This window comes from Notamacropus eugenii, chromosome 5 (assembly GCF_028372415.1).
Source record: "Notamacropus eugenii isolate mMacEug1 chromosome 5, mMacEug1.pri_v2, whole genome shotgun sequence".
In the NCBI taxonomy this organism is placed as follows: Eukaryota; Metazoa; Chordata; class Mammalia; order Diprotodontia; family Macropodidae; genus Notamacropus; species Notamacropus eugenii.
Genome location: NC_092876.1, coordinates 275,881,175 through 275,905,684, shown reverse-complemented (window position 1 = coordinate 275,905,684; position 24,510 = coordinate 275,881,175). Strand labels below are relative to the sequence as shown.

Genomic DNA, 24,510 nt, shown 5'->3' with positions numbered 1-24,510 from the left:
AGCACTTGAGCTGACCCTTGAAAGAATACTTTTATATTGTAAGAAATAATTAAAGGGATAGTTTCAGAGAAACCTAGAAAGACTGAACTGAGGCAGAATGAAATGAGCAGAGTCAGGACATCTACAATGACAACACTCTAAAAACAGAACTTTGAAAGACTTAAAAAGTCTTGTCAGCCAAGATTCCAGATGAATGGTGTAGCATGCTACCCATCTCCTGGAAGAGAATGATGGATTCAAGGTACAGAATGAGACATGTATTTTTTGGAACGTGGCCAGCGAGGGACTTTATTTTGCTTGACTTGTCCATTTTATACAAAGGTTAGTTTTTTCCCAGTTGGTTAAAAGAAAAGTGGAAGGGGAGGAAGTAGATTTTTTTTCTTCATTGAAAAAATAAACTAGGGTCTACTCAGCGCAGCAGCAGCCCTTCTTTCTCCACAGCGGTCTGCTACGACCCCCGGTTCCCCAGCAACCATGTCGAAGGGACCCGCAGTTGGCACTGATCTTGGCACCACTTACTCCTGTGTGGGAGTCTTCCAACATGGGAAAGTGGAGATCATTGCTAACGACCAAGGAAACAGGACCACCCCCAGCTATGTTGCCTTCACCAACACAGAACATTTAATCGGTGATGCTGCAAAGAATCAAGTTGCAATGAACCCCACCAACACAGTTCTTGATGCCAAACGTCTGATTGGTCACAGATTTGATGATGCAGTTGTACAGTCAGACATGAAGCACTGGCCTTTCACAGTGGTGAATGATGCAGGCAGGCCTAAGGTCCAAGTGGAGTACAAAGGGGAGACCAAAAGTTTCTATCCAGAGGAAGTGTCTTCTATGGTCTTGACCAAGATGAAAGAAATTGCTGAAGCTTATCTTGGGAAGACCGTCACAAATGCCGTCATCACAGTACCAGCCTATTTCAACGATTCCCAACGTCAGGCCACTAAAGATGCTGGCACCATTGCTGGTCTCAATGTGCTCTGAATCATCAATGAGCCAACTGCTGCTGCTATTGCTTATGGCTTGGACAAAAAGGTTGGTGCCGAGAGAAATGTGTTGACCTTTGACCTTGGTACTTTCGATGTCTCCATTCTTACCATTGAAGATGGCATCTTTGAGGTCAAGTCCACAGCTGGGGACACCCACTTGGGTGGGGAGGACTTTGACAACCGAATGGTCAACCATTTCATTGCCGAGTTCAAGCAAAAGCACAAGAAGGACATCAGTGAGAACAAGAGGGCTGTTCGGCGTCTTCGCACCGCTTGTGAGTGTGCAAAACGCACCCTCTCTTCTAGTACCCAGGCCAGTATTGAGATTGACTCCCTCTATGAAGGTATCGACTTCTATACATCAATCACTGGAGCCCGTTTCGAAGAGCTGAATGCTGATCTCTTCCGTGGCACTCTGGACCCTGTGGAAAAGGCCTTAAGAGATGCCAAGCTAGATAAATCACAGATTCATGACATCGTCCTGGTGGGTGGTTCCACTCGAATTCCGAAAATCCAGAAGCTTTTGCAAGACTTCTTCAATGGCAAGGAGCTCAACAAGAGTATCAATCCTGATGAGGCTGTTGCTTATGGTGCAGCTGTTCAGGCTGCCATTTTGTCTGGAGATAAATCTGAGAACGTGCAGGACTTGTTGCTGTTGGATGTCACTCCTCTTTCTCTTGGAATTGAAACTGCTGGTGGAGTTATAACAGTTCTGATCAAACGTAATACCACCATCCCCACCAAGCAGACACAGACATTTACCACCTATTTGGACAACCAACCTGGTGTGCTTATTCAGGTTTATGAAGGTGAGAGGGCAATGACAAAGGATAACAACCTGCTTGGCAAATTTGAGCTCACAGGAATCCCCCCAGCACCCAGAGGTGTTCCTCAGATTGAAGTGACATTTGACATTGATGCAAATGGCATTCTCAATGTTTCTGCTGTGGATAAGAGCACAGGCAAGGAGAACAAGATCACCATCACCAATGATAAAGGACATCTGAGCAAGGAAGACATTGAGCGTAGGTCCAGGAGGCTGAGAAATACAAGGCTGAGGATGAGAAGCAGAGAGACAAGGTGTCTTCCAAGAATTCTCTTGAATCTTATGCTTTCAACATGAAGGCTACAGTGGAGGATGAAAAACTGCAAGGCAAAATTGGTGATGAAGACAAACAGAAGATCCTTGACCAATGTAATGAAATAATCAACTGGCTGGATAAGAACCAGACTGCTGAGAAGGAAGAATTTGAGCATCAGCAGAAAGACTTGGAGAAGGTCTGCAACCCCATCATTACCAAGCTGTACCAGAGTGCAGGGGGCATGCCAGGAGGCATGCCTGGTGGATTCCCGGGGGGTGGAGCAGCCCCATCTGGAGGTGCTTCTTCTGGACCCACCATTGAAGAGGTGGACTAAACAACAGAAGAAATAGCATTCCACACAGCTTTTCCAAAAATTGAAGGACTCAAAATTTGTAGCCAAGGCAGTGGCAGTTTAAAAGTAACATTTAAGCTACTGTATAAATCTGGGCATTCTGAATACTTGAATGTGTGCAGAGGGGAGAGAAGTGAACAACATTGCACTTTATCAGTACTGTAAACAAGTGGAAATGCAATTCTTGTCCTGGAGAATAAAAATTATTTAAAATTGGCACCATAAAAAAAAAAAAGAAAAGAAAAATAAACTAAAAGGAAATAAAACCAACTACGTTCCAGCCATCTAGGTTTTCATGCTATAATTCCAATATCATTCTGCACCTTTCCCAGGCTGCCCCCAGGCCGGAATAGTTCTCCTTCCCTCTTTTCAAGGCCCAGTTTACCCACCTCGGTTAAGTGTTCCCTCACTCAACCACATTGAAATGATCTTTCCACTTTTTAATCAGTAATATAATTCTATTTGGGCCTTTCCTATGCATTCATAACATTATAATTTGTAGTACAGTAAATCATTGTATTTGTCATCTCCTCTGTACTAAATTGTAAGCTCTTTAGAAGAAGGAACTATCTTATTTCATCTTTGTTTCCTCAACAAAGTGTATTACACATGGTGGAACCAATAAATGATTGTAAAATTTAAGTCCTTCCTGCAACCCACCCTCCATCCGAGATAAATGTCATTTCTTCTATGAAACTTCCTCCAAGCTCTTGCCATTGACTTCTATCAGAATTACTTTTGAAATTTCTTAGCTCTTTCTTCATATTTTCTTCTGCACTAATTACATTCTATTTTCAAAATCCTAGTTATTCCTGGAAATGTTTTACCTATTCTTCTAGATAATAAACCCCTTGAGAGCAGGAAGAGGGATTACCTTTAGATCTTTCTTAGCTTCTGAAATAGAGGAGTTAGATTCATTTTTTTCTGCTTGAATAGATGGAGAACTGCCAGACAAAGAAAGACAATTTTTGAAAGGTACAACATTAAGACTGAGTTTATCAAATTATTAACTCTTGGAACTCTTAGACAGGGCCACGCAAAGTGAAGAGAATTCTCTGTTTTCTATATTGGTCTTCATCCAATAGGTTGCATACTAAATCTCCTCACTTTTGACAAGTCAATATGGTATAGAGGAAAGAAAGAAGACAGGAATTGGAATCAGAGAACACAGATTTAAGTCACTGCTCTGACAATTATGATTTGTTTCACTTTGACCAAATTATTTAAATTCTCTAGGTCTCAGTTTCCTCCTCTGTTAAGTGGCAATAATAATGCCTGTAGAACTTACCTCAGAGGGTTGTTTGGAAAATCAAATTGACACAATGACTATAAAGCACTTTGTAAACCTAAAAGTACTATATACACTAAATATTAGCTATTATCAGGGAAAGGAGAGGGTTGAACCTGATCTCCAAGGTCCCTTTCAGCTCTGAATTCTGTGATTAGACCTCAGAGGCAAAATCTGTCCAGTTTCTCCAGTGCCAACTCAGAACTACTCTTGCCACATGCTGCTCTATTTCCCTTTTAATTGAATTGTCGGCAAAAGCTAATGCCTCAGGCAGACTGGCAATCCTTCCTCTCTGTTCCCCTGTGCCAGGTTTCCTTTGGGAGAATCAAAAAAGAAAGTACCTTGTCTTTTTGCAGAATGGAATCCTGGAGCGATGGGTGTGGTAGAAGGATGATATTGAACTGAGGAGATGCCATGAGGTTTGGCCTGGAAGAAATAGACAATGGAAAGCAGACTTCCATGCCACAAACCTAAGAAGGGGTGTTACAATGATACCTTTCAATGTTTTTCTCATCCAAATATCCTGGAAGCCAAAGCACACTTCTGGAGAAGGATGATGTTCCTGGATGCACCCTGGGGACTCTTTGCCAAGTCAGTGGCCAAGCCAGTCCCTTTTCTTTCATATACCTATTGTAATGCCCCCTGAGGTCAGCCAAAAAAATACAAAATTCCCCACACTTCAAAGAAATATGCTTCATGGAAATGAGACAGGGGCCTAAAAGAAATGCAATCTTCTTTTCCCTGCCTTCCTAGTCCCTTTATGCTTGCTTTTCAGGAGATAGTGTCTGGAGATTGGGGGAGGTGATGGAATGTATTGGTTGGCTCTAGATACTGAGGTTGTCTTAGTTCAGGGAAGGGATGAGTGGGAGGTAGGTTAGGACTTCCAGGAGGCAAAGGATCTGGCCTGGGGGAATGGAGGTGGGATCAGTACAAAATATGTATGTAGAACAGAGTGTCTGCAGCTTAAGTATGCTTGGAAAAGCTCTTCAAGGCTCATGTTGGGAACTCCATAGTCATCTTCATTCCATCTTCTCCAATGCTGCAGATCTCACCTTTCATTTCTTGTCCCGTTACGTCAATAACATCTATATGTCATGTCTGACATAGCCCAGATATTGCCATTGGGTCTGAGTACCTTAACAAGGGCAAGACAAGGAGTTACAGTGGAGCACTTATCAGCAGAGCAAGTAAGAAAAAAGTGACAAGGAGCCTCTCATACCCAGCTCACTCCAATACAGAATAATGATAATCATCTTTCTATTGAGGAAACAGCTAGATAATATTTAGTGTCCAGAAGAGAAAGTGAACAAGAGAAAGAAACTAGCATCCCAGGTCATAAAATCATTGAGTCTCGGCTTTGGAAGGAATTTCAGGGGTCATCTAGTTAAGCCATAATGCCATAAGCTTTTATTGAACTCCTACTATATGCCAAGCACTATACTAAGTGAGATACAAAGGGACACAAAGAAAGTCAAAAATAAACAGCTGCTGCCTTCAAGGAGTTCACATTCTAATGGGGGAGACAAACAGGAAAATAAGTAGGTACACGCATATACTAAGTATAAGATATATACAGAGCAGATGGAAGGTTACCTTAGAGGCAATGTCACCAGCATCTGGATGGACGGGGAAAGGCCTCCTGCAGAAAATAGGATTTGTGTTGAATCTTGAATGAAACCAAAGAAAGGAAGAGGCAGAGGTGTTGGGGGAATGGCATTCCAAACCTAAGGAACAGCGAAGGCAAAGGCATGGAATCGGGAGGTGGCATTTGTGCTGCAAGGATTTCAAGTAGGCCTATGAAGCTGGAGTACAGAGGATATGGAAGACAGTAAAGTGGGAGAAGATTAGAAGGGTAAAAAGGGGGTAGAAGAGCTCTGATATCAAACAGTTAACTTTATATTTGACCCTGAAGGTGATAAGAAGCCCCATGAACTCATTGAGGGGGGAAACGGATAACCGTCATCAAATCTTTTGTTGTTCTTATTCAGTCATTTTCATTCATGTCTGACTTTTTGTGATGCCCTTAGGGATTATCTTTGCAAAGATTCTGAAGTGGTTTGCCATTTCCTTCTCCAGTTCATTTCATAGACAGGAAAACTGAGGCAAACAGGTGAAGTGACTTGCCTAGAGTCACATAACTAGTAAAAGTCTGAGGCCACATGTGAACTCAGGTCTTCCTGACTTCAGGCTCAGTGCTCTATCCTCTGTACCACTTAGCTTCCTCACTTTACACTTTAGAAAAATCATCTCAGAAGATGAGTGGAAGATGCACTGGATTGGGAAGCGACTTGAAAGAGTGTTAGACGGCTGCTGTAGTTGGGGTGAGAGGTGAAGACGGTTTGTACCAGGGCTGTGATGTGTGCGTGAGTGGAGAAAAGGGTATGACATATGGGGAAGACGCTGTGAATGTGAGAATGACAAGATTTGGCAGTAGATTGTATATGTGAGCTAGAAGAGAGTGAATCACTGTGAATGTCACTGAGTTTGCAATCTTGTTTAACTGGAAAGATGGTGGTGCCCTCAACACTGGTTCCCTAATCTTCTCTCATCTTTGACCTTCTCTAGGTAAATACCTAAAGGGGTTATTTCTGGGTCAAAGAATCTGCAATATTAAGTCACGTTTCTAGCATGGTTCTGAGTTGTTTTCCAGGATGTGTTTACCAATTAACAACTTAACTGACACTGTACTGTTGTGCTGGTCTTTCCTATTGCATAAGGGCTGGACTTATAATTTCATTAGTAAGAGGAATTCCCAAGTGAGGAAACTCCCTCTACCAAAGCAGATTAACATCTTCTCTGCAATTGAGAGTCTTAAAGAGATGCCTATGAAACTGAGAGGTTAAGTGACTTGTCCACAGTTACACAGCCAAGATGCCTCAGGGGCAACACTTGAACTCAGGTCTTCCCAATGGCTCTCCACAAAATATTTATAGCTTTTGTTTGAGGCGGCAAAAAATGCGAATCTGAGGGAGTGCCCATAAATTGGGAAATGGATGAACAACCATTGTTCTCCACACTGTCTCTCTATCTATTCCTACTAAAATATATTGAATTAGATTGGCCCCATTGTTATAGTCTGTTGAGATATTTTTTGCTTCCTGGCTTTGGCATTTGATACTTTAGTTTATACCTCACAATTTCATTCTATCCACAAATTTGAAAATTTGAGAGGCAGCATGATGTACCCCAAAGAACTGGAAGCAAGCATTTATTGCCCTGAATCAGACAACTTTTGGAACACTGAAGCTTGCAGATTCCCAGCCTACCCCTGAGATCCTGGAATAAACCAAAACTCAAGGTCCCAAGAAAAGAGCAACAGTCCACAGCTTCTCTCCAGAAGTGTGGCAAAGCCTCATTCTAACATCAAGTCTGAAGTACAGTAGTGGAATTTAAGAATGGGCAACCTCCATCATAATGAGCTATTACAGTGGCAAAGATGCTCAAGACACAAACACAAAAGAAATCATTCTATAAGCAATGCATGGCTTAGGAAAAATTACAGTTTGGGCACAAATTCAAAATAGAATTCCTGGAAAAGATGAAGCAGGAGTTATTTTTTAAAAAGAGACTTTAAAATGTTTATATAGATAGAAATGAATATATGTACATAAGCCTATATGTACATATCTATATATACAAACACATGTGTGTATGTGTGTAATAAGGGTGCCTGAGGGAAAAATTGGAAAAGAAATGAAAGCTCCAGAAGTAAAAATTGGAAAGGAATGAACAGTTTGGCACAAAAGGTACAAAACCTTTCCCAAGCAACAAATATCCTTGAAAATGAGAATGGATCAATTAGAAGCCAATGACTCTACAGGGCAACAAGAAATACTAAAACAAAGCCAAAGGCTGAAAAAATAGAAGAAATCTTAAGAGAAAACTATCCAGATCTCTTAGAACCATAGGGTGGAATGGAAAAAGAAAAAAAAAATCTCCTGGTTATTTTTAGAAATAAATCCTGAAATAAAAACTGCCAGGAACCTCATAGCTAAAATCCAGAGCTTCCAGGTCAAAGAAAAAAAAGCAGCAAGAAAGAATGAATTCAAATACCAAGGAGTCATAGACAGGATCACACAAAATTTAACAGCCATCTCTATACAGCAGGAGAGAACTTGGAATATAATAGTCTAGAAGGCAATGAATATGGGCTTACAGCCAAGAAAAACTTAGCCAGCAAAACTGAATATGATGCCACAGCGGGGGAAATAGTCCTTTAATGAAATAGAAGACTTCCAAGCATTCCTGATGAAAAAAACAGAGCTGCAGAGAAACTTTGAAGTTCAAACACGGGAATGAAGAGAAACATAAAAAGGTAAATATGAATGAACAATGACAAAGGTCTAGACAATGATGAACTGATTACATTTAGATTTAGAGAGATGATACATGTGTCCCCTTTGAACCCTCTCATCATCAGGGGCCATTGAAGAAGTCTAATTAGATAAAACTAGGAGTATTCTGTCATGTCTTGATGACTTTGGAAGAAGAATAGAAGAGAGGAGTAAGAATGTACCAAGTGGAAAAGGGAAATGAAGGTTAGGGAAAATTATTTCACGTAAACAAGGTACATAAGCAGACATTTATATGAAAAGGGTGAGGGTAGGTTGAAAGGAGTGGCTGACATTTGAACCTAACTGTCATTGGAACTGTTCAAAAAAGGAAGAATACATACATTCTCCCTCTCTCTCTCTCTCTCTCTCTCTCTCTCTCTCTCTCTCTCTCTCTCTCTTTCTCTCTCTCTCTCTCTCTCTCTCTCACACACACACACACACACACACACACACACACAGAGACTAATTCTAAAGAAAACAAACTCTAAGAATCTGTAAAATATTCATAGCTCTTTTTAAGATGGCAAAAAATGGGAATCTGAGGGAGGGCCCATATACTGAGGAATGGATGAGCAAGTTATGGTATTATGTGATGGAATACTAGTGTGCTGATGGGGTCATCTCCAGTTGTCCTGGTCCTTATCTTGCCACTGGACCCAGATGGCTCCAGAGGAGAAAGTGAAGCTCCTCACTTAAATCCAATTCATTTGCAAGTCATGGCATCAGTTTCCTGACGTCATGATCCTCTTTGAGAACAAAGGACACACCGCAATCACAGCTAGTGTATTGTATAAGTGCAATGACTAACCAGAATTCCAGAGGACTAATGAGGAAATACGCTACCTACCTCCTGATAGAGAGGTGAAGGACTCAGAATATAGAATGAAGCATGTTTTTAGACATGGTCAATGTGCAAATTTGTTTTGATTCATTATACATATTTGTAATGTGTTTTATTTTGCTTATGTTCTCAGGGGATGGGGTTGGAGGGTGAGGGGGAGAAGGTAGATTTTGCCTGATTTACAAATAAAATATTTTTATATGTTTTTTTAAGATGATAGTTGAGCCATGAAAGTTGATGAGGTTATCAAGAGCAAAAATAAAGGATAGAGGTTTTTAAACTAGGGTCCATAAACATGTTTTCTTAAATATTTTGATAACTGTATTTCAATATAATGGATTTCCTTTGTAATCTTACACATTTTATTTTATGCTTTTAAAAACATTATTCTTAGAGGGGGTGCATATGTTTTCTCAGATTGCCAAAAAGTCTGTGGCAAACAACAAAAAAAGATGAATATTATACCTGGTATAATGAGAAAAGAGAAGAAGGCCCAGGACATAACCTTGGAGAAAAATAAGTTAGGGAACATGATGTGGATGATAAACTATCAAAGGAGACTGAAGAGCAGTCCAAGAGAGAAGGGCGACTAGAGAGAGCTCTGTCACAAAAACCCACAGAGGATCTCAGTCTCCAAGAAGAGAAGGTGGCCAACAGTTTCAAATGCAATGGATAATGTGAGTATGATAAAAGACCCTGAGACTGAGAATTAAATGATCATTGGTAATAATAAAAGCTAGAATTTACATAGTTCTTTAAGGTTTGCAGAAAGCTTTATAAATATCTCTTTTTACAGCTTTGGTAAGTAGGCACTGTTCTTCTAGTTTTATGGAGGAGTCATATGGAGCGTAAGAGACTTGCCCAGGTTGCACAACTAGAAGCACCTAACTTTGGATAAATCAGTTTCACTTGAACAATGGGGTTGGAAGCTAGATTGTAAAGGGTATAGCAGTGAGTGAGCAAAGTGGAAGTGGAGATAGTGCATATAAACCACTTTTTAAAATATATATATATGTATATACATATATTTATTTTTAGTCTTCAACATGCACTTTTATATGTTTTTGAGTTGTAAATTTTTCTCCCTCTTTCCCTTCTCCTCTCTCCAAGACAGCCTGCAATTTGATATAGACTGTATGTGTACAACTATATCATACATATTTCTGTATTAGTCATGTTGTAAAAGAAGAATCAGAACAAAAGGGGAAAACCACGAGAAAGAAAAAACAAAAAAAAAAATAGAAGAGAGAAATGAGTATCCTTTGATCTGTATTCAGACTCCAAAGTTCTTTCTCTGGGTGTGGATAGCATTTTCCATCATGAGGGGCAGACCACTTTTTAAAGGAGGTTATCTGAGAAAGAAAAGAGAGTGCTAGGGAGATAGCTTGAGGGAACGGCAGAGCTTAATGAAGTTTTGTTTTGTTTTTAAGAATGAGGGAGAGTTTGGTATATTTCAAGGCACTAAGGAAAGAACAAGGTAATAGAGATAACCTGAAGATAAGGTGAGAAAAGAGAGAGTGAGAGAGACAGAGAGTGAGAGAAGTCATGATTGAAGACAAAGTCTACTGGAGAAGAAGACAGGAAGAGATTAGATCAAACATACATTTAGAGGAGCTGGCTTTGCCCAGAAGAGCTGCTTCTGGAGGAAAGAGTGGGAAACTGGATCATGGGGTGTTGGGGTGAGGGGAATGAGAGAAAAGGAAGCTGCTATGGAATCGCCTCAACTTTCTCAGCAAAGAGGTTAGATTCTTTACTAGAAGAGTGGAAGGTTTGTATGTGTGTAGGCACATGTGTGTACATGTGTATGTATGTGTGTATATATATATATATACATGTGTGCTCACTGGTGGGTTTTAAGGAGGGAAGAGAAGATGTGGAATGGAAGAAAGAAGGGAACTCATGTTTGTTAAATACCTACTGTGTGCCACACATTGTGTGAAGTGCTTTCCAGATATCTCATTTGAATGGCTTCTTTGGGGAATGAGATAAGCAATCAATCAAGGAAACATAAAAGGCTGGTCTTGCTGCTGTGAGAACACAGTTGAGACAGGCTAATAGGATTCCTTCCCGATGCCAGTCCACATAGCTCTGAGGCCCCTCCCCAGCTTTGCTCAGTTTGGCTTGTGAGGGTTTGCGCAGGAGTACAACGCTTCTGGAACCCACCCTGTCAGGAAAGTGGAAAGCTCTGTTGGCTCTGAGGAAGAACTGTAGACTCCTCTTTGCTCTGGGATCCCTGCCTTAGTTATTCCTCCGCAGGCTGGGCTAGATGTTGGAAGTGAGATCCTTCTCTGAGTTTGGGGTCTGAGCCAAAGTGCTGCTGCTGGTTTCTGAATCTTCCTTGCTTGGTACACGACTCAGGGCCTCCCTATCTGGGAATCTATGTGCAGTTCCTCTTAAAACAATATACATCATTCTTTCCCTGAATCTGTGAACTGCATTTAGGTAGCAGGCAGCAAACCTGCTAGTTCAAATCTTTTCTTGTCACAGTACCCCGGTGTGGATTTAGGGGTGCCAGGGGATCAGTCTGGGACCTTCTCTTGCCCTAGTGCACAGCACCTCCCTGCCTATTGGAGCTCTCTCCTCCTGGCCCAGCCCTGGCCCCAGTGTCCACAGACCTCCCTGTCCGTCTCCATACTGAGCAAGACAAAGGACTCACTGTGATTTTTTTTTTTTTTTTTTGGATTTCCCCATCAGGATTTGGTCTGGTGCATTTTCACTATCTGTTTGAAGGAGCTTGTGGACAGGGGCTCACCCTATTGCTTCCTATCACTCCACCATCTTTCTTAATCCTTGTCTTCAAGCAGATTATTCCAAGATTTATACATCCAGACCAGGCTGTTCCCTGAGCCCATTTGGATCACCTATTATACATTTCAAAAGTGATGACCCAAGCATTTTAACCCAATATGTCTAAAACAGCTCTTATTATCTTTCCCAGTAAATATTCTCCTCTTTCAGACTTCCTTATTTCTGTCAAAGGCGTTGGCATACTTCCAGTGTCTCAGATTTATAATCTCAACTTTCCCCTACCCCACATATCCAATCAGTTGAATTTTTTTTTTTTTGCTTTTACCTTCACAGTATCTCTCACATTTGACCCTTTCTCTCCACTCATAGCAGCCACCTTAGTTCTGGCCTTCATCAACTCTCACTTTGATTATTGCAACAACCTCCTAATTGGTTTCCCTGCCTCAAGTCTCTCATCACTCTGGTCAATGCTACGCACTGCTGCCAGAGGAATTTTTCTTAAGTGCAGATCTGACTATGTCACTCAATCTACTCAACCAATTCTAGTGGCTTCCTATTACCTAAAGATAAATATATGTATATATATATATATATATATATATGTATATATATTTACATATATATATTCTCCTCTGTTTAGCTTTTAATCCATTTGAAACTCTGTCCCAATCTACCTTGGTTGTTTTTTTTTTAGCATCTTTTGACATTACTTCCCCTCCTGAACTCTTCCATCCAACAAAACTAGCCTTCCTTGTATTCCTCACACAGTGCTCCATCTCCCATATCTGTGATCCTCTCACTTCTCTGGAATTCACTCCCTCCTTACTATCTCCTCATGGAGACCTGCTTTTCTTCTATGATGCAGCTCAAGCACCACTTTCTTTAAGAAGCATTTCTTGATTCCTCCAACTGCTATTGCTCTCCCTCCCAAACCAACTTGTATTGAACTTTTCTATATATTTGTGTCTGTTAACTTCATATTTATTCTGTATGTATTTTTGTATGTACTTGTCACGCCAATGAGAATGCAAGCTTTTTGTGTGTTTTTTGTATGTGTACCTCTAGGACCTCACACACTGCCTGGTACATATTATTGTTGTTCAGTCATTTTCAGTTAGGCCCAACTTTTCCTGACCCTATTTGGTGTTTTCTTGACAAAAATACTGGAGAAAATTGCCATTTCCTTCTCCAATTCATTTTATTGAAGTTCATTTATATGAAGAAATGGACGTAGTAGGTGCTTAATAAGTACTTGATTGATTGATGAACTTACATCATCAAACACTGATCAAAACTACTTCTTTTACTAAATTTTCACAAATCATCTCTTTAACAATGCACTTGAGAATTTTTGTCAGGCTCTCTGGCCTGTAGTTTGAAAAACTAAGCTTCTTTCCCTTTTCTGAATACATCCATTCATTTTGAACATATTTCTACTTCTGAACACACGCATTCATTCATTCCACACATATAATGTGCCTAGCATTGGATTAGGTGTATTTAGAAATGCAAGTTCCTGTCTTCCAGTCTCTAGTTCATTTGGGGAGATTAGACACAATCATAGAAGGGTAACTGAGAATACAAGGCAACATATATATATATTTTTAAAATTTATTCATTTCAAACTTAAATTTACTCAAATAGCAGAACTTAGAGAGGATTCAATAAAAAGTAATAAATTTCTATTTCAAACTGTTTAACTTTAAAAAAAAAACCTATGTAATAAATACAACTTATTGTTTTCAAAGCTACCCAGATTTTTTGTGCTTCCTTCTAAGTTTTCTTTTTAAAAATTTTACTTATTTTCTATTTAATTTATGAAATAAAACAAGCATTTCCATAACATAGTAGAATAAAAAAGATGATTGCACATGAAACTGCAAATTTTGTATAATTTTCTATTCCTTTTAAATACATAATAAATTTCTCATGTATCTTTCTTTTTTTCTTTCCTCTCCCCACCCCTATCCTAGAGATGGCTGCCATTAGACATAAATATGTATATATGTAAAAATCATTCTAGACATACTTCCATTTATCAGTCTTTTTCCTGGATGCAGATAGCATCTTCCTTCATAGATTAAGTGCCAAGAGAACAAAAGAAGAATCTATTTCGTAAAGTAGAAAGAGCATCAGATACAAATATAGAGTTTGAATCCTAGACCCTCTGCTTCCTCTCTGTATAACCTCAGTCAAATCACTTAACCTTTTGGGTCACCAATTTCTTTCTCTGTAAAATAAGAAGATGGCACCAGATGACCTCTGAGGTCCTTTCCAGATTTAAGTCTATGCTCTGATGATTGCTGGGAGCTAGTAGGTGTGGAAAAGGCTTCATAGAGGAGACAGAACTTCATAGAAGAGACAGAGCAGCCTTAAAGGATGGAAATAGACTTGTAGAAGTGGGGAGGAATTCAGGAATTGGCCAGTGGGTAAATGTAAATCAGGAGAATGTGAGAAGACCAGTGGAGAGATTCACTTGTTCAATTAATGGTCATTTTGAAATTCATGAAGTTTGTGTAAGTTGTTTGTTTTTCATGAAGGAGAAGCTGTACTGTTGTTGGGAAAGTCAACCAAAGGGATTGTGTGTGTGTGTGTGTGTGTGTGTGTGTGTGTGTGTGTGTGTGTGTGTACAGTCAATCAAAGGGGAGTGTATACACACACACACACACACACACACACACACCCCTTTGGTTGACTACATAGATATAGATACACATAGAGGCAGGCAGACAGATAGACAGACAGACAGACAGACAGACAGATAGATGGGTTCTAGTAAAAGCTGAGAGGATTGTGGCTGGATTTAGAGACATTATACACTAGCTAGAGACCTAAGGTAGCTATAGATTCCTTCCTAGTCCAGATCCCTTGTTTGTCAGTTCCAGTTCTATTGCCCTAAGGGCAATAGAAAACAGTATCAGACCGAAAAGGGGCTATGGTTGACCTAAAAAGTCGCATATCCCCATAGTCTAATAATGAAAAGTAACTTTGGAAATTGCCATGGTGGAAGGCAACTCCATGTAAGCCTACACAGCTGGACTCTGACCCGGGAAGCAGTAGCTTCCAGAGCATCCCCATCAGACCAGGAGAACCTAGTGCAGTCTCTTCATCCCAGGCTGCTGTGGTCAGGAATCTTGCAGTTCTGTCCCAAGAAGGGAATTCCAACTCTACAAAGTTATTCAATTTCATGGCCAGAAGGAGTCCCTTTGGGGAAAAAAGGAGGAAGTTGTTAGATCATGTTACAAACTGAGAGGCAAAACTATGCAGAGCAATTAATTCTCCTGCTAGGAGACGAGGCTAGAGGGTTGGGGGTGGGGGTAGGGGTGGGGGTGAAGGAAGTCAGGACACAGGAGCCAGCAGACCTCAGAAATCCCAGGTTAAACACTGAGGCTTGGGGAGGTTATTTACTAAATGTTCAACTAATCGGTACTTCCCTTTGGCCTTCCCTCTTTTTTTTTAAACCTAAAGTCTTCATCATCTACTTTTATGTGAGGTATAAAACAACCATTGTAGAAAGATACATTCTTTTATTAATTTTTTGCATTAGTAAAAGTTTTGTTCATGTCCTACTTGGGGTCTGCCTCTCCTGGACTACTTTTTCAGGCAGATGTCAGCATGCTCTACTTACTTCCTACTCTTTCCTTCCATCTTCTTTCCATTTTCATTTGCTTCCTTGCCACTCTCACCAGAAACTATGCTTTTTTTCTCTCCTGAACATCTATCGCAGGGTTGCCATTGTGGTTGGTGATGGCCTCACCGGTGTCACTACCCATACTCCAACGATCTTCTTAGCAAAAGGTTCAAATGCCCAAATCTAGATCATGAGTACTCAGTAGGAAGTATCATTGAGAAAAGGGGGTTTGGCACATACTTAGAATACCTACAAAGGTATCAGCCACCTTAAAAGCCAACCCAAGAATGTCCACACATGTGCCAGTTCTTCTTTCTTCCATAAGCAGTTCTCCCAAACTCTTCCACATGTGTGACACCATGTTAGGTAGTCCAACCATTTGCTGAACCCTGATTATGAAAGGAACATAGATTTAGAGATGGAAGTTGCAACATATGCCAACTAATCCAAACCTCTCATTTTTTTTAAACAGATAAGATAACTGAGGTTCAGAGAGATTAATTGACTTGCTCAAGGCCACATGGAAAGTAAGCATCAGAGGTGGGAAATATTATTACAGTCAGTACATCACCAGCATAGTACTGATTTTAAAAATATATATGGTTCTTTATTCTAGGGAGAAGCCAGCAGTTATCAAAAGCACTGAAGAATTTTTCAAAGGTAACCTAGTTCTGTCCCTTCTATTCACCACTGAGTCCTACTCATTATTCATCTGCAGTGTCCTGATGTACCAAATATGGAAGGCATTTGGAGGATAACAATAATAACTAGCATTTATATAGTGCTACTAAGTTCCAAGCACACTACGGTTATTATCTCATTTGATCCTCACAACAACCCTGAGAAGAGGTAATATTTTTATCTCCATTTTACCGATGGAGAAATTAAGACTGATCCCAGAACTTGCAAGTGTCTGAGGCCACTTCCTGACTGTAAGCTCAGTACTTTATCCAGAGACTATCAAAAAAAACCTCTCCATTTAAGAAGTGTATGTTTTATCTGGAAACCTAGACTACGTATGCATGAAAGCTACATTCTAAGTGACAAACGAGTGGTTAAGACAATATGTTAGAAAAATGTAACTAGGAAGATTACTAGATGTCTGTTTGGCGCTTAAGACCCTTTATAACTCCCTTCCCTTTCTTTACCTTTCCAGGCTTCTTAAATTCTCCCCATAGGATCTCTGGTGTTCTTGCTGAGAGATACTCCATCTCCTGACTCAAGGACTTTTCACTGGTTGTTTCTGGAATTTTCTCTGGAATTTCCGCTTTCCTCATCTCTGCCTCCTGTCTTTCTTGGTGTCCCAATTAAAATCCTACTTATACAAGAACCTTTTCCCAAACTCCCTTAATTCTAGGGTCTTCCCTCTGCTATGTCATATTTATCCTGTTTAGAACTTATTTTTTACATAGTTGCATATCCTTATTAGACTGAACATTTTGAGAGCAAGATGTTCACCATCTTTCTATCTCCAGTGTTTGGCACAAAGTGCATAATATGCGTTTATTGATTCATGACTGACTAAGATGATCAGGCAGGGCTTCACAGAGGGGATAGGATTTGAACTGGGCCTCCAAAAATGGGTAGTTTTTGAAAGACAGTGAAGAGGGAATGAGAGGACATTGAAAGAAGGGAAATAAAACGTATAGAGGCAAAAATTACAAGACATGTTCAAGGGACAAAATAAAGTTTAGTTAGAGGGAGAATAGGTAAGTTCATGTTAGTAGCTAGTGGAAGATAAAGATAGAAATTTGGGTGGAGGGCAGATTGTAGAGGACTACAAATACCTGGCTAAGGAATTTGGATTCAATCCTGGAGGCAATGAGGAGTACAAAAGGTGTATGAAAAAGGGAGCTGATCAAAGGTGTACTATAAGAATTTTTCTTTTCTGATTTGGAGTTTGTGAGATAGCATAGAGGGGCAGTTCAATAAGCTTTTCATCAAACACCTATTATGCCAGGCAGAGGTATCTTGGCAATGGATACAGATCAGGTCCCATCGCCTAGGTACAAATCACCTTTTATACATATGCCATATGTGACAAAGGGCTAAGTTACTTACCTTCCCCCATTCTCTGTCCCAAGTAATATGTTCAGTGTAGGAGTGCACAGACAAAAAAAAAGCAGCCCCTGCCCTCACAAAGCTCATATTCCACTGGTTACCTTATATTCTAGGTGGATCAGGGAAGCTTTTTCAAGAATGGTAAGGGTCTGAACCAGCATAATAGTAAGGATGGAAGGGAAGGAACAGTTATAAAATGCATTGTGACAACTGGGATGAACCCAGATGACTGAACAGATGTGAAGAAGAGAGAAGAATTCAAGACTCTTAGATGTTAAGCAATGGATGACCTGGGATGACTGTAGTACCACCAGTAATGATGAAAGCTAAAATACAGTCACATGATGGTGGTAATGACAATGACAATGAATATCCTCTCCAACCTCTCATTCATTCATTCCACAAATATGCAGTAAGTGTCAACTCTGCATAATTCACTATGTTCTAGACAGTATGAGAGATATTAAAGATGAAGGCTTCTTACAATCCCAAACTTTAGGGTCAATATTAAGATCTTTAGGACACCTGGAACCTGGATAAGAAAATCAATATTATGCTTAACATTCATTTTGAAAGGAAATCAACAGTGTTAATAGAGAAGAAAGGGTATACCCCCAAGGTTCCTTCTCCCTCACCATCTCCTCTTATTTGAAGTCATTCCAGCAGGTGGGATTACTGCCTTCTAATAAAGTGCTTCTTAGGTTTCCCAGCTCTGTGGACCTCACAGCTTCCCATGGATGAAACTAGGTCTTGTATCACTAATTGAGCTCTATTTTATTCTTCAAATGCATAACATTCAATAAAGGATTATTCATTAAAAACAAAAACAGAGAAGCTAAAGGTACTTAATGACTGCTCCTAATAACTGGTACAGGAGCTCTCTCTGTGCTAAATTAAAGGATCAGTTACAGTTATCATTAAGCTCTTTACAACAGCTTCTGATATTTAGCACTCCTAAGGCATCCTCCTCACTCACATATGCAAGCACAAATTCCAAGGGAGAAAGCTGCTCCAACCCCACATTCTCTTTGCTTATCTCCTGGAGCAAACTCATTACCGAATGAAGTGTTTGGGATGGGGAGGGGGAGGAGAGGTGGAGAAGGAATGAGTATTTTCTGGGGGGAAAACATCATTCATGAATTCCCCTCAGATTAAGAGTAAGGAGAGAGTTTAATTAAGACAGTGCTTAATGACAAGGGAGGAAGATGTTGGTTATTGTGTGAATTCTGCTGTTAATGGAGTCTCTCTCTGCCCCATTCTTGCTTATTAAATTAGCCAACTAAGTAGGATGGATTGGGCACTTGAAACACACCAATACCTAACTTTAGGACAAGATTATCCACAATAAGGGCCTACACCACGGCTGGCCCAACATGTGATTAGCAGCTTGTCTCCTTACTCTCTATATGTAAAAGGCCTGAAAGACAAAAGAGACTACTATAGTGAAAGACAAAATAGGACAGGTAAGGGATAGAGGAGTCCTCATTGAATTTATTAGCCTAACTGAGAACATTATCATGGTGGCATATATAGTGCAGGACACAATAGAGACCCTTTAGTGCCCAGTCACTATGGAAGACCAAAGTGGTTCACTTTGGATCAAGGTGTTGAATAGCCAGAAGGGTCAAATTAGGAAGTGTCCAATCCTCCAAAGGATGATCAGAGCTACGAACGAAAAGAGGGGCTAGGTAGGCCTCTACTATGGATGAATATTAAGGGTGTTTTTGTCCCATGGTCAATAATTTCTCTGTTCATCCCATCAGCAGCATTCCTTTGAAATATTCACTCAGATATGAATGTACAAATATATCCATATTGCTCTTTGCAAGAAAATGAGGAGTATGGCTCAGAATAAAGAGCTTTGGACATAGAGTTGGAAGATTTGGGTTCAAATCCTGCCTTTATCACTTACTGTATGACCACGGACAATTCAATCAATCAATCAACATTTAATAAATATGCCACAGAGCATAGAGCTCCAGGCCTAATGTCAGGAAGACTTGCATTCCAATCCTTTCTTAGACACTTCCTAGCTATGTGATGCTGGCCAAGGTACTTAACCTTTATTTACCTCAGTTTCCTCATCTATAAAATGGAGATAATAACAGCACCTACTTCCTGGGGTCTTTGTGAGGAACAAAGGGCATAACAATTACAAAGTGCTTAGCAACAGTACCTGGCATGCAGTGAGCACTGTATAAATGTTAGCTATTATTGTTATTTTTATTCCTATTATTACCATGTGCTAGGCTCTGTGCTAAGCACTGGGGACATGGCTACAAAAGCTAAATCGTCCTTGCTCTCAAGAAAGTCAGGTCAATGGGGGAGACAAGCGGCATAAACATTTATATAATAAATGCAAAGTAAATGCAAGGTTGTCTTGGGAGCAGCTGGAGGATCAGGAAAGACTTCCTGTTGAGAGTAAGTGTAAGGGGAGAATGGAAAAAGAAGGCTCAGTCCTAGGAGCACGAAAAGGGGACCCACGGAGATGGTTGGTGAGGCTGCTTTTGGAGGCTTGTGATGCCATGAAATGGCAAGGCCTGGCTCTCTGTTTTAGAGCATGTGCAGGTATTCTCTGTTTCTGGTAGGCTCACTAGATGATGAAAAAAATGTTTGGCTGCTGAGCCAGAAACAGGTCACTAAGTGGTCAGATGAGGCATCCTGACCTGTGTCTTGCCACTGAACTCCCATGACTCAGGAGGAGAGAGTGAGGTTGAAGACGTCACAGCTTTGCCGCAGTTCAATCCAATTCATTTGCAAGTCAAGACATCACCCTCGTGACATCATTGGTCCTCTTCAAGAACAAAGGATGAACAACCACAGCAACTGGTCAAATTGTTTTCTTTTCCTGGTTTTATTGGAATGAGAAGGACAAAAGTCCTCTAGGGAGGGAAGGGACAAGGAGCAACCAAGGGGAGGCCTCAGGTTTCTATTTCATCATCAGAGGCCACATCACCTCCATGTGGCCTTACTCTTTTTGTTCTTTCCTACTTTTAGGTTAGGGGCAGCTAGGTGGTACAGTGGATAGAGCACCAGTGCAGGAGTCAGGAGGACCTGAGTTCAAATCTCACCTCAGACACTTGACACTCACTAGCTGTGTGACCTTGGGCAAATCACTTAACCCCCACTGCCTCATCCTGGGTCATCTCTAGTCATCTTGATGAATATCTAGTCACAGGATTCAGAAGGCTTTGGAGGAGAAGTGAGGCTGGTGACCTGCACAGCCCTCCCTCACTCAAGTGCAAGTCATGTCATTATTTCTCTGATGGCATGGTCTTTTTCGGTAATGAAGGAAGAACACATTTTTAGGTTAAGGAATATCAGAGATGAGATGGAGCAGGCTATGAATTTGTGAGCTTCTTAAGGTAGGGATAGCCACAGGGGTTCAGGAACTGGAGTTCACACCAGAGTTTACTGGCAGCCAAGCCCAGAGAGGAGTGCAACCTTAATGAATAAGTAGACCTCAACTGCAGCTAAGTCATGGTCCTACAAGCAAGAGGGTGATGTTATCTGTTAGTTATATCACTTTGGGAATGAGTAGGCTTGGGGCAAATGATTTAGTACAAGGGCTTTAAGTTTGAGCCCACTTCCCCCATGGACTAAAGGGGAGAAGGTGTTCCTTTCCTAGTTCAGCACATTTTTTTTTTGAAATTTGGTTCTTGCTATATCTTTTCAGTAAATGACCATTTATAGAAGCTAATTGTTGTTAATTGACTAAATATAGTAAAGTGCTAATCAGTGGGTTAATTAATGACATAGGAGAGATGTTGATTTTAGTTGGTGACTGATATGGGGAGAACATACCAAGATCGGAGCTTCAGCCAATAGTACTAGAAAGATGCACTTGGGGATACTGTCTAGGTCCCTAAGAAAGAGATTTAGGTATCTTTTGAGAGCACAATTTGACAGTGTGAATATGAATTTGAATAAGGAAGCCCAGAGTTGATAGAAAAGATATAGGTGTAATTGGAGCTGAGCTTTGAAATAAGTCAGATATTCCAAAAGGCAGAGGTAAGGAGTAAATGTACTCTAAGCATGGGAAATAGGCAGTACAAAAGCACAAATAAGGTCATCAATTTTCTTATTTTTAAATGGGGGAAGAAAATGTAGGGCTATAGAATAAGCAGGTGAATGAATGAAAAAAATTTATTAAGTGATGATTATATACCAAGTGCTATGCTAAGCATTGGGCATATAAATATGAAAGCAAAGACACTCCCTTTCTTCAAGGAACTTACATTTTAATAGAAGAAAACAAGACATATAGTGGAATGGTGTTCAGAGAAGAGTATTTTTGTTCAGAAAGTTATAGGGATGATTAGAGCCATAGTAGAGTAGATTGACACACCCTATCCAGGAACAATGATAGAACTGATTTGATCATATTTCATGGCAGTAACTGGTTGTTAAGGGGTTGTAAAAAAGGTGGCTAGGGAGCAAGAAATGGACTGAAGCACATCCTGGATTTTTCTGAAGTCAGTTACCTAATAGGAAAGGAGGTCCCAGGGCAGAGGTTCCTCCAATGGGGTTAGAAAGGAGAAGATGAAGTAAATAGTTTCACTAGAATGAATTTTTTAAAAAAATGTCTCTAATAATCTGGTTTATTTGAAAAAGGAAGCCCACTCCCCTCCCCCTGCACCCAGCCAGTCTCAACTATGTCCTTTTTATTTGTCTGAGTGGGGAGGCTTCCAGCCTTAGCACCTTCTCACAAATCATCCTTGATTCTGAAGGGTACTTTGCCTTACTCCAACTAAACTCTATGGATACTCAGACAAACCAATTCAAACCTTGTCTCCTGCAATGTTTCCACTTGGTCCCTCTCTCCTGACCAACCTCAAGGACAACTGAGAGGCCATGTGACAGATATGGCCCAGACCCCTGTGAGGCAAGGGAGAGAGGAGGGCAAAGTACCATATTACTGCCATCATTATCCCTTTGATTTCTAGGGCCAAGGAAACATTTCAGACTCCTGACAATTCCATCAGGCACCAGCACAAATGAAACTCGTCAGCAAAAATGAATTTCCTTTGCCAAGCCCTCATGGCTGAGGCTCTGCTGCTGCTGGTTTCCATTCCTTCCTTAGTCCCCAAACAAAATCAATAATAGTCAAAACAATGAAAGCTAATTTTATGCTCCAAAACCTGACACTGAAAAATATTTTAGGTGAAGGAAATAATGGTCTGTGACTGGTTGAGTTAGGAGTCAAAAAGCCCTGACAGAAGGATGCAAGAGAATGCTGCATGAATTATAGGACCTACAAGAAGCTTGGTTTTTCATAAACCCTGGCAGTTTAAATGCTATTGGATCAATCAAACATACTTGAGAATAGATTTTTGTCCTATTCTTTAGAAGAGAATTTACACTAACAGGTAGTATGATGTAGGGGAAGGAATTCTAGATCTGGAGTTAGAGGACCTGACTGCTCTTCGGTTAGGTGACTCAGGTAAGTCACCTAACCTCTACGGGCCTCATTTTTCTCATCTGTTGGTCCCCAGGGCTCCTTCTTACTTCAAACAGAATATCCTCTGATCTCTGCCTCTTCACTATAAACCAAAAATAATCTAGTTAATGTGATAAATATTTTTATGCTCCAGTCAAACTGGTCTTCTTTTTGTTCTTCATACATAGTATTCTATCTCTTGCCTCCAAGCTTTTGCTTAGGTTGATCCCCCTGCCTGAAATGTTCTCTTGTCTTAACTTTATCTCTTGGAATGCCTAGCTTCTTTCAAGGCTCAGCCTCTGGTCAAAGAGGCCTTTCCTGACTTTCCCAGTTGCTTTCCCTTCCAGGTTCCCTCCAAAATCACAGTTAATTTAGTTTGCCTAGATTTTGTATTTATTCATCCATAAACATCTTCCCTTTCCCTCTAAGAAGATAGCTCCTTGAGGGTAGGGATTTTCTCAATTTTTTATTTAGGCCCCCAAGTTCCTAGCATGGGAACTGGCACATAATAAACATTTAATAAATGTTTATTGATTGATTCACTCCTGTATCTGGAAAAATGGTCATAGTTTCCAAAATCTTTTAGTTCTGGATTTGAGTTAGCTAGACTTAGCCATCCTACTCTAGGAGCTAAAGAAACTGACACTCCTCAGACACTGATGTGCCTCAGAACATGCTTGATTCCAGGAGTCCGTACCTGTACTCTAAGCACCAATGATCACCTGCACATCCCACAGTGGATTGAGGTCATTTATTCATCCATAGTTGTTGGCACTAAGTGCCGAGGCTTTTGGGAGATCCAAGCTTGCTCATTTCTTTCTCAGAAAGTGTCCACTATGGATTATCACTATCAAGGAGCTAGCCACTGATATTACTAAGGTCATTCAGAGAAGCTCTGTTATTCTGGGATGCTGGTATGGAGTGAGTAGTTGGCAAAGACCATATTGTTCAAATCACCATGCCCTGACAGTCATGCATGATCTACCCCTTCCTTCTTTATTTTATTTGTACACACACACACACACACACACATACATATATATATATATATATGCACACCTACATACACATATTTGTATATAGGTATATATATGTACACATACAACACACATATAGGTACCTCTCATAAAACATATATCATAGTTATATGCAATATATGCATATGTGTGCATATCTACAAATATGAGTATATATAGAAGCACATATTTATCTATGTATACATACATATCCCTACCCAGGCCCACAGCTATAGTCGCTTGCTCAGGAAAGAATTTTCTGGTCAACCATGTTTCTAGGACAATAAGGAAATGGAGTCCTGTCTTAGAGGACTGATAATCTTTTAATCTGTTGGAAGCTAGAGATTGATGGTCTCTTTGAGCTAGAGATCCTTAAGGGACAGTCTTTGCTAGCAGAACTATCAGCAGGTTAAGTATCTTTTTTCTTTAGAGGGAGGGGTGGCAAGGCAATCAGGGTTAAGTGACTTGCCCAAGGTCACAACAAAGGTAGTAAGTGTCAAGTGTCTGAGGCCGGATTTGAACTCAGATCCACCTAATTACAGGGCTGGTATTCTATTCACTGCAACTTCTACCTACCCCTAAGTATCTCTGATAACTCAAGACACACTAACTCTTGTCTGGGTCAGTAATCTGAGACTCTACCTTTTCTAGAGAATAGGTAAGAATAGACTAGGGAAACCTATGATCTAGGACATCTGGAAGTCTGAAGGTTTAAGCTACAAACA

General features: G+C 40.3%; 1 pseudogene; it reads left to right on the top strand.

Annotated features, from left to right (window-relative positions):
• Positions 1–459: 459 nt before the first annotated feature.
• LOC140506114 (heat shock cognate 71 kDa protein-like) lies at positions 460–2,692 on the top strand (annotated as a pseudogene).
• The last annotated feature ends 21,818 nt before the right edge of the window (positions 2,693–24,510 follow it).